The 17,609-nt window shown below is 46.7% G+C and overlaps 1 long non-coding RNA gene across 1 annotated transcript in view; it reads left to right on the top strand.

Annotated features, from left to right (window-relative positions):
* The window catches only part of LOC138571894 (uncharacterized), a 313,216-nt gene that overhangs the window by 62,063 nt on the left and 233,544 nt on the right, over nucleotides 1-17,609 (top strand). The gene's annotated exons all lie outside the window — the stretch shown is intronic.

Here is a 17,609-nt window from a genome sequence, read left to right as displayed (position 1 = left end):
TATTCATGTCAGTTTCAGGCAGGGCTATCTCATTTATTGTGTCACACACACAGAAACCAGACACCCATAACATAGAATGCATATTGGTCACATACTCTATTCACACAGGTCCCACCACAAGGGTCTACCCACAACATACAGTCACTGGGAAGGGTCCAGCCAATCTGGCCTGGACTTCCCCACAATACCATATATGGTTATTTCAGCCAACAGCCAGTCAGGGGAAGGGACAGAGTCAGGGCTTCCCAGGACTTTGGGAAAACAAGGTGACAGGCAATAGAAACAAAGAGGCCACTGGGGGCATCTTGCCTTCTATCAGGAATCCACTGATTCCTATGGCAGGGCCTGGGTATCCCAAAATGGAGGATACTCAGAGCACCTGTCACATCAGCATGAAGCTGCCACCAGCCAGTACCCTGCTCTGTGGGCAACACACAGGTGCCCCAAAACAAACCTGGCATAAAGGGTTGTACCCACACCCATGGGTGCCATACGTGTATCTGTAACGCTCACCTGATTCCCGTAGAGGCGCCGGTCTTGACTGGGCGTATACCGTAGCTTCAAAGGTGATGTGTAACACACGGCTGGCTCTTTGGGCTGGACCTCTGTGCACTGTATGTTTGACTCGAAGGGTAAGATGTCTGCAGATAGAAAATATGGGATTAATGAACTGGGTTATTGAATGTCTCTCTCTTCTTCCCTTTCTCTTCTCCTGTAGGACCCCGAAGGTTAACGCTCTCACCTTAGGTAAGTGAACGCCGTGCTCTCCATCTGCCTCGGGGCAGGGTGCTATAACCAGTTTCTTCACTGGATAAGGGGAGCAGGCCTCTTGACTTCAGAGGACTGCTGTCCGTCGTTTACTGCACGAACGGTAAGTTTCGAGTAATTCTAATGTCTTTAAAGTCTTTAGTAATGATGTCTCTTGTTTTGCAGGGTTCCGGCGATGGTGGATGACGGGCTGAAGTGAGTTGAAGATGGAGCCCGTGTGATGAATAGAAGCGCCTGGAAGCACGTAAGTAAGCGCTTGTTGCCTGCTTCACGATGCGCTCTAACTGTCTTTTTATTTTGCAGGTACAAGTTCGGAGCGGCTGCAGGGTGCCGGAATACCCACTGGGTTAGATGTGGAAAGGAGTAATGGCACGTGAGTATTAAAGTTCCCCAATGTCTTTAAACGCACCTTGTTTTGTCTTTCAGATGCGGGATGCAGCACCGAAGGCCTCCGGAGCGTGCGAAGAGTTGGTAAGCTTTTGTCTTTCAGATGCCGGAATGCAGTGTGAAGACCTCCGGAGTGCACGAAGAGTAGGTAAGCCTTTGTCTTTCAGAATGCAGCGCGAGGCGTTGGTGACAGCCGATGGCCCAGGTAAGTGAAGAGCTGTCACTGAAGACCGTAATGCTAACCAGTTCTTTCTTGTCTTTATAGGTGTTGCTGAAGACTGGATTCAGGATGGTAAGCCTTTTTCCTTAGGCCCAGGATCAGATGCAGAAGACACGATGAGCGTTCTGCTGCAGAGGATGCAGAATAACGCAAAGCAAGATTCATCCATCGGGTGTGGTTTAAATAGCCTCCTGTAGTGCTTAGGTGTCTCCTTCCACAGCCACGCCTAGGTAAGAAAAGAGTTCCTGCTTTCCAGAAGAGTTCCAGTGTTCTGAACCTCGGGAGTGGCTCCTGCCCCACCCAACAGGAAAAGTAGTTCCAAACAGAAGAGGATCAGAGGCTCAACTGGCAGGCAAGTAAGCAGCATGGTCTGCTGCAGGTAAGTCCACCCAAGCATTATGAGCCCGGCGCTTCCAGCGCTGGGACTGGGCATATTTATGAGCCTGGTGCCACTGGCGCCAGGACTGGGTCCAAAAGGTCCCAATTGGGACTGGTTGGCACTCGGAACCTGGGTTATGAATCTGCTTCCAAGGGAGTTGGGAAAACCCTGACCTTTTGGAAGCAGGGATCATGACAGTACCCCCCCCTCAAGGCCCCTCCCAAACCGGGCTTCTCTGGGGGTTTTGGCTTGTCAGGAAATGTTCGGTGAAATCTTTTGATTAGGCGAGGAGCGTGGACATATTCAGCAGGTTCCCAGGATCTCTCTTGGGGGCCGTAGCCTTTCCAGTCAATTAGGTAAAATAGTTTAGATTTGGAGATCTTGAAGTCCAGAATGCTTTTGACTTCAAACTCGAGTTCCCCATCAACTAGGATAGGTTTGGGAGATTTAGTTAGTCGGGTTTGAGGTTGCACGGGTTTTAATAGAGAGACGTGGAAGACCGGATGTATCTTCATGTGCGGGGGCAAGTCCAACTTGACCGCTACTGGGTTTACTATGGTAGTGATGGAATAGGGACCAAGGTATCTTGGGTTGAATGTGCGTGGCCCTTTTAGAGGTAGATATTTGGTGGATAACCAGACTTGATCCCCTACTCGATATTGAGGGGCTTCCTTCCGATGTTGATCTGCTCCTTTCTTGTATTGTTCTTTAGCCCTTTGAAGGTGAGAAACAGCTTCCTTAAAGGCTTGGGTGATTGTAGAATGCAGGTAGTCTACTGCTGGTGTTTCAAGATCTTGGAGGGGATCCAACTCCGAGGTTCGAGGGTGACTGCCGTACAAAAGAAAAAACGGGGTTTTCCCAGTTCCCGAATGGACAGAGTTATTGTAGGCATATTCGGCTATCCAAAGGATATCTTTCCAAGTTTTTTCAGTTTGTTGCAGCATGCAGCGTAAATACTGTTCCAGAGTTTGATTGGTCCTCTCGGTTTGTCCGTCGGTCTGAAGGTGGTGACTAGTCGATAGTCTCACATCAATTTGAGCCGACCGACAGCAACTTCGCCAAAAATGAGAAATAAATTGACTACCTCGATCCGAAATTAGAACCGAAGGAAAACCGTGCAGTCGGACGATGTTTTCGAGAAATTCTCGGGCCAGAGTTGCTGCTGTTGGCAAGCCTTTGAGCGGAATGAAATGCGCCATCTTGGAGAATAAGTCCACGATTACTAGAATCGTATTGTATCCGGAGCATGGAGGTAGATAGGTGATGAAGTCCATAGAAAGCGTATGCCAAGGACGAGGTGGGATGTCAATAGGGCGTAAGAGGCCTGCTGGTCTTTCCTTTTGACTCTTGTTTTGGGCGCATACTCCACAGGACATTATAAAGTCTCTGATATCTTTTTTCCAAGACGGCCACCAGAAGTAGCGCTTGATCTTTTCTGAGGTCTTGGCTATACCGGGATGTCCTTCCATTAAAGAATCGTGATAATAAGAGATTACTTCTTTCTGTAAATCTGTGCTGGGTAGGTATAATCGTTCTTGGAAATACAATAAGTTGTCCTTTACTGCAAAGTCTTTTCCTTGCAGATGCCAATTCTGTATGTCTGCTGGAGTTACAAGTTGCCTGGCTTTATCCTTAACTTCCTCTATGGATTGTGTGGCGATTACACCCAGAATTCTTTGTTCGGGAATGATTGGTACAGGTTTAGGGTTGATCAAGTGTTCTTCCACTCCCATCCGAGAAAGGGCATCAGCTTTACCGTTTTTTGTACCAGGTCGATAGGTAATTATGAAGTCATACTCGGCAAAGAATAATGCCCAACGGAGTTGTCTAGAGGATTGGGCTTTTGCGGTTTTCAAATATTGCAGGTTTCGGTGATCCGTAATCACAGTAACGGTGTGTCGGGCCCCCAGCAGATAATGCCGCCAAGCCTTAAAGGCAGACTTGATAGCCAGAAGTTCCTTGTCAGTAATCGTGTAATTGATTTCAGGAGGTGAGAATTTGCGGGACCAAAATGCCACGGGATGCAACTGATTGGTTACCGGGTCCTTTTGTGATAGAACTGCCCCCATGGCAAGGCTTGAAGCATCAGTTTCCATGATGTAGGGGAGTTCGGGGCGAGGGTGTTTTAAGATTGGTGCAGAGATAAATTTAGTCTTCAAATCCTGGAAAACTTGTTCCGCCTCGGTAGACCATTCAAAACGTTTGTTTTTCTTTAACAAGGCAGTGATGGGCTGGACTATTCGAGAGAATTCGGGGATAAACCTGCGGTAAAAGTTAGCGAAGCCTAACATGCTTTGCACACCTTTTACGGAGGATGGTGATGGCCATTTGATAACTGCATCAACCTTCTTTGAATCCATACGCACTCCGCCAGGTGATAATATGAATCCCAAGAATTCAACTTCAGTCACGTTGAAAACACATTTTTCCAACTTAGCGAAAAGTTTGTGTTGACGCAATCTTTCGAGGACCATTTTCACGTGTTTCCGATGTTCAGATTCCGATGAAGAATAAACGAGGATGTCGTCAATGTAAACAACAACATACACATCTATGAGCTCTCTGAGGACATTGTTCATAAAATATTGAAAGGCGGCCGGGGCATTGCAAAGTCCGAAGGGCATGACCTGATATTCAAATAGCCCATACTTGGTGCGGAAGGCCGTCTTCCATTCATCGCCCTCTTTTACTCGTACCAAGTGGTAAGCTCCTCTAAGATCCAGCTTTGTATATATGCATGCTTTTCTGACTTGGTCCAGGAGTTCAGGGATCAAAGGTAACGGATATCTATTCTTAACAGTGATCTGGTTCAGGGAGCGATAATCTATACAAGTTCTAAGGTCTCCTTCCTTTTTTGGAACGAAGAACAAAGCTGAAGAAGCAGGGGACTTGGAAGGACGAATAAACCCATTTGCCAGGTATTGATCCAGGTATTGTCGAAGGTGAAGGTTCTCAGGCTCGGTGAGGGCATAAATTCTACTACAAGGAGGAGTAGATCCAGGTATCAGGTCTATCTGGCAGTCATAAGACCTATGAGGAGGTAGAGAGTTAGCCTGATCCTTCCGGAAAACATCTTGGTATTCTAGGTATTCGGGAGGTAACTGGGGAGTCTCTGAAGAAATTGCTGCCAGTGCAACACCAGGTGGAGGGTGACAAGTAGAGACACATTCTGGAAACTGGACCGTTCTTGCTCGCCAATCGATCAGAGGATTGTGTTTCTCTAACCAAGGTATTCCTAGAATAATCTGAAACTGAGGGGCCTTGATCACATCGAACACGATCTTCTCATTGTGTCCATCTTGACTTATTAGCGTCACTTCTTGAGTGGTATGCGTTACTGGCCCGGAGGCTATCTCCGTACCATCCACCGTAGTAATGACGTCCTTTACAGCCTTGGGACAAAGAGTTAGATTCATCCTCAAAACCATTTCATGATCCACATAATTGCCGATGGCACCGCTGTCGACGTAAGCTTCAATTGCATGTAATCGATCCGGATTATCAGGGCTAATGAGGACCATAGGTATCACGAAATGCGAGGTCACGGAACTGGTTTTCACGCTCGGCAAGAGGACCTCTATTCTTGTCGGGCGAGGTCGTTTCCCTGCTCAGAGTTTGTAACTTTGGTAACTGCAGCTCCTACTGCCTTCTTAGCAGGTTTCACCGGACAGTCTCGAAGAAAGTGCCCTGAGTTTCCGCAATAGAGGCATAATTGCAACTGTTTTCTCCTTTCCCGCTCCTTTTGTGTTAGAGGACCTTTCAGACCCCCTATTTGCATGGGTTCCCCGGAGTCTACTCCTTTGGAAGGAGTTGGCGGTTTGGAAAATACTCGAGCATCAAACTTGGAACGATCGGCCTTCCTGTTCTGCAGTCTGTGATCTATTTGAACGACTAAGTCTATATAGTCCGAACAATCTTGTGGGGGATTCACTACTTGGGCTAACACATCTTTGAGCTCTCCACGTAGACCTCTATAAAACAGCGTAATCCTTTTGTCCTCAGGCCATTGAGTTTCCACTATCAGTCTGTTGAAAGACGCAATATAAGCCAAAAGGTCTTGATTACCTTGTCGCAACGAAAGAAGCTCATTGTCCAAGGCCTGCCCCTGTGAATGTCTTGCGAACAGTTTTTGCATACTGAGTTGAAAAGCTTGAAAATCATGGAGGACCGGATCATCTTGATTTACTAGAGGGATTGACCAGTCTGCCGCATTGCCACTAAGGTACGAAAGCACGAAAGCTACTTTAGCTTGATCAGTTGGAAAGGCTGCTGGCCGGCATAAGAAATGCAACCGGCACTGATTGATAAATACTGCAAACCTCTTTGGGTCACCAGAAAATCGTTCGGGCGGAGCCAGAGGTACATTCCCAGGTAGGTTGATCTGCACTGGATTCATAGAGGATGTAGAAGGAAGATTTCCCCCAGATGCGGGTAACGGGGTCTGTCCGGCTTGTGACTGTAGCAATTGTCTAGCGAGATCATCTGTTCGCTCCTTGGAAATAATCAGTTCCCTTCTTAGAGCGTTCGTTTCCTGACGGGCTGCATGCACTTCTGCCCTTAGTTCCCCAAGTAACTGGGCTAGTTGGTCGGTATCCAAGGTTTCCATAGCGCCTGGACGGGAGTTTTGTGGTAGGCTTTGCGTTCTGTAACGCTCACCTGATTCCCGTAGAGGCGCCGGTCTTGACTGGGCGTATACCGTATCTTCAAAGGTGATGTGTAACACACGGCTGGCTCTTTGGGCTAGACCTCTGTGCACTGTATGTTTGACTCGAAGGGTAAGATGTCTGCAGATAGAAAATATGGGATTAATGAACTGGGTTATTGAATGTCTCTCTCTTCTTCCCTTTCTCTTCTCCTGTAGGACCCCGAAGGTTAACGCTCTCACCTTAGGTAAGTGAACGCCGTGCTCTCCATCTGCCTCGGGGCAGGGTGCTGTAACCAGTTTCTTCACTGGATAATGGTGCAGGCAACTTGACTTCAGAGGACTGCTGTCCGTCGTTTACTGCACGAACGGTAAGTTTTGAGTAATTCTAATGTCTTTAAAGTCTTTAGTAATGATGTCTCTTGTTTTGCAGGGTTCCGGCGATGGTGGATGACGGGCTGAAGTGAGTTGAAGATGGAGCCCGTGTGATGAATAGAAGCGCCTGGAAGCACGTAAGTAAGCGCTTGTTGCCTGCTTCACGATGCGCTCTAACTGTCTTTTTATTTTGCAGGTACAAGTTCGGAGCGGCTGCAGGGTGCCGGAATACCCACTGGGTTAGATGTGGAAAGGAGTAATGGCACGTGAGTATTAAAGTTCCCCAATGTCTTTAAACGCACCTTGTTTTGTCTTTCAGATGCGGGATGCAGCGCCAAAGGCCTCCGGAGCGTGTGAAGAGTTGGTAAGCTTTTGTCTTTCAGATGCCGGAATGCAGTGTGAAGTCCTCCGGAGCGCACGAAGAGTAGGTAAGCCTTTGTCTTTCAGAATGCAGCGCGAGGCGTTGGTGACAGCCGATGGCCCAGGTAAGTGAAGAGCTGTCACTGAAGACCGTAATGCTAACCTGTTCTTTCTTGTCTTTATAGGTGTTGCTGAAGACTGGATTCAGGATGGTAAGCCTTTTTCCTTAGGCCCAGGATCAGATGCGGAAGACACGATGAGCGTTCTGCTGCAGAGGATGCAGAATAACGCAAAGCAAGATTCATCCATCGGGTGTGGTTTAAATAGCCTCCTGTAGTGCTTAGTTGTCTCCTTCCACAGCCACGCCTACGTAAGAAAAGAGTTCCTGCTTTCCAGAAGAGTTCCAGTGTTCTGAACCTAGGGAGTGGCTCCTGCCCCACCCAACAGGAAAATTAGTTCCAAACAGAAGAGGATCAGAGGCTCAACTGGCAGGCAAGTAAGCAGCATGGTCTGCTGCTGGTAAGTCCACCCAAGCATTATGAGCCCGGCGCTTCCAGCGCTGGGACTGGGCATATTTATGAGCCTGGTGCCACTGGCGCCAGGACTGGGTCCAAAAGGTCCCAATTGGGACTGGTTGGCACTCGGAACCTGGGTTATGAATCTGCTTCCAAGGGAGTTGGGAAAACCCTGACCTTTTGGAAGCAGGGATCATGACAGTATCTCAAAGGTCTCTGTTCACCACAACCAAAACGATGAATTGCTGCACTGCCAGGGTCCCAACTGGACTCCTGTGCAGATAACAACATAGAACACACTTGATAAGGGAGTACAGGACACCCTGACCCTCCAATGCATTTCCAGCATCACCGAGACAATATCCAATGAAAGCACAGGATATTCCACATTTGAAAATAATTCTGTACCGGTTTTTAGACCACAAAGTTCTGATACAAGAGGTAAGCCCCTACAATACAGCATTACTTTCAGTATCTAAACCAGATGGTACTTATCGGCTGGTTATAGACTTTTTAAATGCCAATACACGCACAGATTCTATGCAGAACATGCATAGTTCAGGTCTTGTAGGTAACATACAGAGGTACAAATATAAGACTGTGTTGGATCTTGGGAATGGATGTCTTGCACAACCTTCGATTTCTGAGAGCTAAACATACGGTAAGGGTGTTGAAGAAGGAAGCTGACACAAATGTGGCATGACTGTCTTTATAGACTTTTATTATTAGAAAAAGACTCACAAGCCCCATCATCTAAGAGGGGTTTCCCTGCCTGAAACTAATGCTAAAGGATCCATCAGAATGTCAGTCGAAATGTAAGTCCATCGTCCTGTGTCACAACCAACTTCTATCCCTTACACTACAACTAAAGCCTAATATAATCCAACAGAAAGTTACTTCCTCGGGAGAATGACAACCTTCTCCTGGTATCTGGGTGGTGTTTAAAAGAATGTTCTCTTGCACAAAGGTTGCCAGGGGGAATGACTCCCTTCCCCTGGCTTGTGGGTGCCACACAATCTTTGCACAACACTACGTGTTGGACCAGGAGAACGACTCCCTTCTCCTGGTACTTGTCTGTACAGATCACAACAAGACCAGGGGGAATGACCCCCTTGCCCTGGCGTCTCTTGATTATGTCCAAAGGGGTTTTGTGTTGTCTACAAGAGAATGACTCCCTTCTCCTGGCATTTGAAAATTTATCTTTCATATTTTTCAACTTGATGTATGTTTTGCAATCTCTCGCAAAACCAGAAAAGTCCCAAACCCTGATATGCTGGTCAATGGACTTATCTTTGCCACTTCACCGAGAAAGATCTCCTCAGGTTTTCAGATTCCTTGTGTTGGGGTCCCAGACCCAACTCTGGTGGCCACTGTGTTTATGGCTGCCACTGCAATGAAGAAGTTCTTCTTGAATGCTTAATTCATAGTTGCTAGGGTCCCAGACTCTTCAATGGTGGTCAGTGGGCTTACGGCTGAGTCTGTGATGAGGTAGTTCTTCTCAATTGCTTGGTTTACTATTGTTAGGATCCCAGACCCTTCAATGGTGGTCAGTGGTTTTATGGCTGCGTCTGAGATGAGGTAGTTCTTCTCAAATGCTTGGTTTACTATTGTTAGGGTCCCAGACCCTTCTCTGGTGGTCAGCGAACTTATGGCAGCCACTTCAACAAGGAAGGTCTCCTTGGATGCTTCCTTTACTCTTCCAGTGTCCAGTAGTTGCTTTGTTGCTACTGGCACAAGGGATATCCTTCCTGATGCACCCTATACAGTTCTGTTCCCCAATATCCCTATAGCTGCCAGTGAGGTGAGGCCCATCACATTGTGCCCCTCTCTCCACTTTCCACGGATCCCTACCAGGTCTCCTGTGCCTCCCTTTACCTTCTCGTGGGATGCGGCACGTCACCGGTCCTTCCTGAAATAGGGTTTATTTATTTATTTATTTATTCGCATTTGGTGAGCGCACAGCAGACCAAAGGCATTGTGGCGATAGTTACAGTGTTGCTTATACTTAGTTACATACAGTTAATGTCCGTACGGTTGAATAGGGCAGTTTTGAGCTTTTTTCGGAAGGAGAAGAGAGATGCATCAGCTCTGAGGTCAGTAGGTAGGGAATTCCAGAGTTTAGGTGCGAGGAAGGGGAAGCCTATGCCTCCTGCTTTGGTTCTGTTGATGCGAGGTATTGCTAGTTGATTCGTGTATTGTGCTCTTCTTGGTCTCGTGGATTGATATCTACCTATCGTGTCAGATAAATAAGAGGGAGCTGTGAGGTTGATGCATTTATGGGTGGTTGGGAGAATTTTGAAGGAGATACAGTCTTTGACTGGGAGCCAGTGAGCTGCCTGTCTGGCTTGTGTGATGTGTTCTCTTTGTGGTATGCTGAGGGCTGCTCTGAGAGCGTTGTTGTGGGTTGTTTGGAGCCTAGATAAGTTTTTTTGGGAGGTGCCGCTAGGAGCGCATTACAATAGTCTAGTTTGGCTCCTATAGTTGCTCGGGCGATGGAGAGGCCGTTATCCTTGGTTAGGAATGGTTTTATTGCGTTAATGAGTTTAGTACTCAGTGCTGAGGCCGAGACTGGCGCTGACTTGTTTGTCCATGGATAGCGTGGCGTCTATGTGAACCCCCAGTGTTTTAACTGAGGATAGGACCGGGATGATACAATTGTCTATGTTGAAATTGATGTACAGTGGGTTGAGGTTGGAGAGGGTGCATTTCAGTCCTAGAATGAGGATTTCGGTCTTGTCCCTGTTCAAGCAGAGGCCGTTAGTAGCCATCCATGCTTGTATGGTAGAGTAGATTTGCTGTAGGGTAGAGGCGTCTTGGTGATAATTCCCTGTAAGGGGGAGGAGAACCTGCGTGTCGTCGGCGTAATTTGTGTAAGTGATCCCCAGCGCGTCTAGTTTATCAAATAGTGGCTTGGTAAAAAGATTATAGAGCGTGGGGGCAGTACAGGAACCTTGTGGCACACCACAGTGGATGATGGAGGGTGCTGCATGTGCTGTGTTAGAGAACACTTTCATAGCTCTACCCTCTAAGAATGATGTTACCCAGGATGCTGCGTCATTTTAGAAGTGTGTAGCGTGTGTCAGTTGACTGGTAAGAGTAGTCTACCAGATCAAACGCAGCTGAAAGGTCAAGGAGAAGGAGGAGGGCGGGCTTGTCTTTGTCTAGGATGTTGGTAATTCCGTTTTCTAAGTCTAGAAGGGCGGTTTCAGTTCCGTGTCCCTTGCGGAACCCAGGTTATCTTTTACCTAGGATTGCGTTCGATTCAAGGTATAGTTGAATCTGTTTGTGGGCGGCCTTGTCAAGTAGTTTCAGGAGGAATGGGACTGTGGTTATGGGTCGGTAGTTGTTAGGGTTAGCAGGGTCTAGTGTTGTTTTTTTTAAGAGAGGGCATACGCAGGCCTCTTTAAGGCTATCTGGGACTATGCCCGTTTTGAAGGAGGCATTGATGAAGGCTGTGAGAAGACGGGCGAGTGGTTCTGCGCAATCTTTGATGATTTTAGGGGGGCACACATCACCCTTACATCATGAGGGTTTGAGGTGTCTGAGAATGTCCGTGACCTCGGTTTCGGAGATTTCGGTAAATGCAAATTTGGGCACGTTTCTTACTTTTAAATTAGGATGTATCTGTGCATGTGCACTTTCCTTTGGTAATGTATTGAAGTGGTGGGATATTTTGTCTTGGAGAAGGTTTATTTTTGTGAGCATGGCTGATTGAATGCTTGTACACCATGCCTCGTCTTTGACGATCTCATCAGGGCATGTAGGTGGTACGGTTAGTTCTTTGAATATATTGAAAAGTTCTTTAGAGTGGGAGTTGGCATTGGAGATGCAGTGGTTGTAGGCTTCAGATTTAGCAAGGAAGATTGCGTCTTTGTATTTTTTTGCTATGGATTTGAAGTTAGCTTTTGTGGTATCGCAGGGGTTTAGCTGCCAATTTTTTAGCGCTAAGCGTTTGTCTTTGCGCAAAGTCTGGAGTTCCTCTGTGAACCAGGAATTGGAATGGAAGGATTTTTTTTTCTTTTTTGTTTTCCAATGGGGTAGCGGTGTTGACAGCCATTGTGATGGTGTCTTTGAATATTTCTGCGAGAATGTTGGGGTCAGCAGAGAACGGGGGGGCTACGCATGGCAGATTGAGGAGTGCAGCGATATTGTCAGTGGTGAGTTTTTTGGCACTTCTGGCTAAGGTTGCCGGTGCTTTAGTAGGCACTTTAGCGCTTAGCGAGACAGGGATGTCGAATAGGAGAAGGTTGTGGTTTGTCCATGGGAGGCTAGTATTGGAGGTGATGGCTGTGTTACAGTTGTGGTCTATAATCCAATCTAGGATGCGTCCTTTAGCATGAGTAGGCAAAGTGATCTTTTGAGAGAAGCCTAGGTCTTGGAGGTCCTTGGCTAGAGAGATAGCAGTTTTGTCCTTAGAGTCGTTAAATACTAGGTTAAGGTCACCTATAAGTAGTGGATTTTTTGAGGTTGTTTCCTAGGAGGTGATTGACTTGACCTATGAAATTAGTGGTTGGGCCAGGTGGACGGTATACTGTATGAATATTTATTGTGCTATTTGGAGAGACTGCTAATTTGACTGATAGGATGTCAATATTATCTTCCTCTTGGTGGGGTACGGTTCTGATAGAGAGTGTTTCTTTGTGAGTAATGGTTACCCCCCCTCCTGTTCTGGCTATCCTATCTTGTCTAAGGATGGCATACCCTTGTGGTAGGGTTAGTGAAATGGCTGGGCCGGAAGCTTTGTTGAGCCAGGTCTCTGTGATCGCGAGTAAGTCTAGATTTTGGGTAGTTATTAGGTCATTTACTTCTAATGCGTGGGCATTGAGTGATCGTACATTGATTAAGGCGCATTTGTATAGTGTTGGGCAAGGGCAAGAGATTTTTTTGGGTATGGTGTGGGTGTCTTCTTTAGGTACAGTGGTACATTGAGAGTAGGAGTTACCGCTAGGTGAGTAGCGTGCTAACTAAGCAGGTGAGGGCAGGCAGAGAGTACATATTGTGTGTGAGTTTGTTTGCTCATATGCTCGGGCATGTATTACTGTTGAGCGAGATAAAGATTACACAATATTAGCCTGGAGGGAAGAATGCACAATACACTATACACTGGGAGGCGGGGGTTAGCATATACTGTCTAAGTAGGTGGGGCCCTGGTGAGCTAAGAGCAGTAGTCAGATAGTCTAGATACAACAGTCACAGGGCAGGGCACACATGGCACTAAATCACAATCACAGTCTCGAAATGGGCAGAATCCAAATGTCAGGCAGATAATAATAACAGTGGCAACCTGCCAGGATTCCAATATCACAAAAGTGGAGCAAAATGCAGTGTTTAGGCAGTAAATAATGACAGTGGCAACCTGCCTAGATTCCAATATCACAAAATGGAGCAAAATGCATTGTTCAGGTAGTAAATAATGACAGTGGCAACCTGCCTGGATTCCAATATCACAAAGTGGAGCAAAATGCAGTGTTTAGTTAGTAAATAATGACAGTGGCAACCTGCCTAGATTCCAATATCACAAAGTGGAGCAAAATGCAGTGTTTAGGCAGTAAATAATGACAGTGGCAACCTGCCTAGATTCGAGTATCACAAATAGTTAAGATCATGTAAACCGAGGTGGGTGCACCTAGGTGCTACGAGCAGCAATCAGAGGCATTCAAATAAACATATAACGGTGCAAGCAGTGTAACAGCATTGAATCACAGTATGGTTTGAGAGAGGTGCGCAGCCGTGAGCAGTGTGCGATCAAGGCAAGTTCTGAGTACAATTGTCATGTAATGGTTGGGCAGCTGCCGTGACCAAAGTGGTGTAGGCCAGTGGCGGTAGGTGTGTAGGGTGACAGCCAGGTGGTAGGGTTTAGCGCATGGGGATGGGAGTTAGCCAGCTTAGGGATCAGTGGGTGTGCTTATTATGCTGGTGGTGGGCTTACCCGTAGACCTCAGGGGCTGGAAGGCGACGGTGAGTGGTTCTGGGGCAGCGGGTCCTCTATGCTGGTGCTCTCCTGTGTGGGCCAGGGGGACTGGCAGAGGCAGAATCGGCACGAAACAGGCACAAACAGGTGTTGGCCTTACCTCCCGTGGGCCTTAGAGGGAGTGGGCCGGCTTCGCTTGCCGGCGGCCAATGGGGGAAGAGATAGGCCCGGTGGCCAATCAGATGGCTGCTGAAGGCCTAGTTAGGCAGAGGGGCTTCGGGCATCAAACGGGCAGCCTTGTCGATGGCTTCCTCTGTTCTCCTCGTCCGCTTCGACGGTCCTGATGCACCTTCGCGGTCCTCTGCTCCTTACGGTCTGGGCCTTGCTGTGGGACCATACGGTCCACCTTGTTGTGAGCTGACCACCGCTTCTTTTCTTCAGCCTCGCAGTTGGGTCTGCTCCTGACAGACCCACAACAGACTCTTGCAGTCTGCCGCCGGCGTCCTCTGCACAGCCTTTCTTCCAGCCCTTACTCGAAGTTCGAAACACCCAGGCTCCAGCAGGCTCCTGGCTTCCCCACAATCAGATATCCATTAGTCCCTCTTCTCTTCTCTTTTTATCTAGGGGATTCGACCCCGGGTAGCGTCAACACCTGCAGATAATGTCTCTTTGGCACTCCTCATGCCTCCGGGGAGCCACCTTGTGGCAGTACCTAAGAGTTGTTTACTCTTCATGGTTGTTGTGTTCTTCCTCATCTCAGTATGTTCTGCAATATTCCATGTGCTACAAAAATACATGAACTTACTGTCAATGAAATGACTAGGTGTGGCGGGGGACTAGAGAATGTTGGGGAGTGACGTGGCTCAACAGGCTGTACCCTAGGTGGTCTTCTTTGTTCCCAGAGGGGGAGTCCCTCCCATGAGGTCCTCCTGCATTAAACCACCCTAAGGGGACTATTGGGTAGCGGCTGCCACTCGCTAGACTCATGGGAACAGGCTCTATCCTGGGGAGAAGTGACGACACCCTGTTACTCCTCACAATACACAGTTATAACTTTTAGGGAAAAACAGTTTTGCTTCACTAGGCTCTGACAGGGGTAAAAAAATAGTCCTGGGTTATGCTCTAGTAGAATACAATCCCTCTTAGAAGGCATATAGACATGCTGGACATGACACGTGAATGACGTATACTGTACAGATAATGACTTGAATGAACACTTAGAGAAGGTGGGCTTAATCATTAGGACACTAGCAGTTAAAGGCAACATTTTAAAATTCAAGAAGTCTAAAGTAGCCCATAGAGAAATCATATTTCTGGGGTTTTCATTTCTATTGAGGGAAGGGGACTTGCTCCACAATTCCTGGAGAAATGTGCACACTTGCAAAGCCCACATACACTTAAGCAGTTGCAGGCCATACTTGGCCTCTTATTCTATGGGTGATCATATGTGGCAGACTATGCATCTTTAACGAAAGTGCTGTATGACTTGTTGGAGCCCAACTCCCATTCAAGAGTGTGGAAGAGAGAGCACACACGCATCTTGCAACACATCTACCAACAGATTACTCAAATTAGTCCTCTTCAGGACACTATTTTCTGGTCCAAAGGCTTTAACATTATGTGAGGGGTCAGAAATGCGAGGCGGACATCTTTTGGATGATTTCTCAAAATATGCCATTTTATTAAATCATAAAGTTAATCAAACGCTTCACTATCCCTACTCTGACAACGATTTCCCAGCCTATCAAAACAAAAACACACAAAAAATAACAAAGGTTATCTGGCCCTCAATTTAAGCATAAAATACACAAGAAAATATATGCAATTCACAATAAACAACAATGATATTACTCATTTATTCACAGTCTCTCTTTATAACCTTGGTGAGCCCCCCTTCCCCAGGTTTCAAGCTTGGTTAAGTTCCAACGTTGAACCTACAGAAACAAGGAAATCCGGTTTGCAACAAAGTTCCAACTCAGTTCTTGACTCCTTCACTTTGTCAAAAAAAGGTTCTATTAAACAATGTTCAATCAACAGAAAGATTTCTTCTTTTACCTTAAATAATTATTTCCACATCATCAAATAGCACCAATGAGGTTCTGGGCCACAATACTTTGCCACAACTTAGAAATGTGAAAGAGGAATTGCAGTTCATTGTCAGATTTAAAAGAAACACAACTTCTAGCAAGATCAAAGGAACACAGCTTCTTGCTAACACTTCTTAAATCTCTCTTTACAACACTATTATATAGTACAGTTTATATCTTTGTATGGATAACTTCTTAGCACCACTGCTTCTACCTGGGTGACTTTCATACCAGGTTATCTTCTGCAAGTATTCACCATGTGGGTCTACTCGCCTTCCCCGCGGCGTTCCACATTTAACTGGGCTTCTGAAGTTTCAAATCTACTGACAACCAAAGGTTCTACCACAGCTTCAACAGTTTACAACTTTGTGATGTGTAGCAACTTTCCAGAAAATACAACATTCACATTAGTTCTACTTAACACCTTCATGTAGGTAAGGCACTCTTCCTCTGAGCATTCTCCTTTCAGAAGGGCAGCCTCTTTGCCAATCTTGTCTTTCTGCCACATCAACAACCAAAATGCCTTTAAGGATATAATTATACCTTCCTCCTTGTGGCTTTAGCAATGTGAGGTACACCAACCTTCAGGGAATAATCAACATGCTTCACCTTTTGATAGTCTTGCATTCACCCCTTTGCTTCCTGCCAACCAGAGTAGCTTAACTGTATGCCATGTAGTTAGTCTCTTTTGTCTTTAGACAATGCTTGACCAACTACTGGCTCGGGCAAGGTTTGTGTCTCTCTTGGCCTTGGGCAATGCTTGCACCACTCTTTGGCTTTGGGAATCACTTAATTTCCTCTTGACTTCGGATAATGATTGTTTTACTCTTGGCTTGGGCAATGCTTGTTCCCTAAACTCACAATGAATAATGTTCAGTCACTTAACTTCAGTTTCACATCGTTTTTGACTGCTTCATAATTGATTCTTAGGTCAACCTTTACCTTCGAATTGCTTTTGGGCACATGCAAGCAGTCTTTCATCTGTTTTCAGAGGTTCTGTTATTTAATTAACGTGTTTCAAAGCATTTTACTCTTACACAAGTGAAATGAGAGCTCTTCAATTACACCAGAGTGCTACTTTTTATACTTCTCATTGTCCGAACAATGGTCAACTTCATACGCACGCACGTGATTTTACATGGCTAAAGTTGCCTGCCTTTGTTCACGCAAGGGATCAGACCGCTCGGTGACGCTCACATGCTTCTGTATTGCTCCCGTTGCATGCTGCAGGGCTTAGACTGCTTTGTGCCTCATCTGGACACACACCACTCCTCGGTGAAGGTGTCTTCGGTCCCACCACGCAGTCAAGGAGCTCCTCTCGATCCGGGACGCTTGACTGCATAACACTCTCCAGCCATGGTCTCCGGCACGCATTCCTGCTGCGCAAACTCTGCAATCAGGTTCTCATGTGGAAAAGCAGTCTTTCCTTCACGCCTTCCGCTGCGTCACCTCTGCACTTCAGATTTTGGTAAACGGGACTCTCTCAGCTGAAATCTGCTGGGTCAAAGTCCCAGCATCCCTTCTTTTCACCCACTTCTGCTGCAACCACTCCAGCTACAACTCCATCTAATGGCCTGCTTCCCTCAGGTGTGGGTCATTAGGCTTAACAAGCCGACTACTCCTGCAACATTGCTCTAGCGTGCTCTTCCTTGTCCCAGTACTTAGGGGATTTATATTTCTTTTACTTGGAAATAGGCCATTAGAAGTGTGGGATTGCAGGGAAGTTAAATAAGGGGCATCCCAGTCCTCCTACCTGTTTACCTCCCATGTGATCCTCCCACAGGACACCACCCCACAGGGTCGGGATCAGGAAGCGCCTGCCCTTCCCTGGCCACATGAAGAAAGTTCCAGGCAAGGTGTATGGGGGGAATTATTGCTGATTCATCACAATATGTAGTGTGTAACCATGGGAAGACAAAACCCATAGCATGTCATTCACATGTATATACAATTTCAGAGCTTAAA

The sequence above is a fragment of the Ambystoma mexicanum genome, chromosome 1p (assembly GCF_040938575.1).
Source record: "Ambystoma mexicanum isolate Mex_15411 chromosome 1p, UKY_AmexF1_1, whole genome shotgun sequence".
NCBI classification, from domain to species: domain Eukaryota; kingdom Metazoa; phylum Chordata; class Amphibia; order Caudata; family Ambystomatidae; genus Ambystoma; species Ambystoma mexicanum.
The sequence above is the reverse complement of the archived record's forward strand: the minus strand, read 5'-3'. Positions and strand labels throughout refer to the sequence as shown.